Source organism: Rutidosis leptorrhynchoides, chromosome 7 (assembly GCF_046630445.1).
Source record: "Rutidosis leptorrhynchoides isolate AG116_Rl617_1_P2 chromosome 7, CSIRO_AGI_Rlap_v1, whole genome shotgun sequence".
Classification (NCBI taxonomy): domain Eukaryota; kingdom Viridiplantae; phylum Streptophyta; class Magnoliopsida; order Asterales; family Asteraceae; genus Rutidosis; species Rutidosis leptorrhynchoides.
Window position 1 is genome coordinate 117,007,430 of NC_092339.1, and position 877 is coordinate 117,008,306.

Here is an 877-nt window from a genome sequence, read left to right on the forward strand (position 1 = left end):
GAAAGAATTGAAAGAAAAAGAGAAAAGAAAAAAATAAATGGTGGGGAAGGGAGGTGGTGACTAGTTCACTAGTTGCCACTTTGGCCCAATGTCGGATTTGGTCCCTCGAGTTTGAAAGCGGGTGCGTGAATTAACCAAACGAATATTTTTTAAAAATGCTCGAGTAAACGAGTGATGCTATAATTAAATAACGAGAATATTATGAACGTTAGTCAATGGAAACTACGAATATAAATAACGAAAGATATTATTTAAAAAAAAAGATAGTGTTAAAAATAAATTTAACAGAAAAACGCGGGATGTTACATTACCTACACCTTAAAAGAAATTTCGTCCCGAAATTTAGTTGGAAGTAGTTGTTGTTGTTTCTTCTTCGAAACCTTGCGTTGCAAATTCTACGGATATGTGAAGGTACTTCCTTGGGCATTTCAACGAACTTTGACAGTCGGGATTTTTACGTTGGTTTAAATTTTGGTTTCACGATTTATAGTTTCAACCGGTCCTCCTAGGAAGTGAAGTTTATCGTTGATAGTAAGTTCATCGAAGAGGATAACAAGTTCTTGTCTCGCAAGACACGCCTTTAAGTTTGATACACAGAATGTAGGATGAACGGAATTTGTTTGAGTCGGAAGTTTGAAGCGGTAAGCAACGGGCACAACACGCCCCAAGATTTCAAAAGGCTTAAAAATATCGCGGATTTAACTTTCTACGTTTCCAAAATGGACTACACCTTTTCAAGGTGCGACTTTTAACGTTATGCGGTTTTCCACATGGAATTCGAAAGGTTTACGTATAACATTGGCATAGCTCCTTTGGTTACTACGGGCCGTCTCGAGCCTTTCTCGGATTGGAACGATCTTAACGGTTACTTCATGAA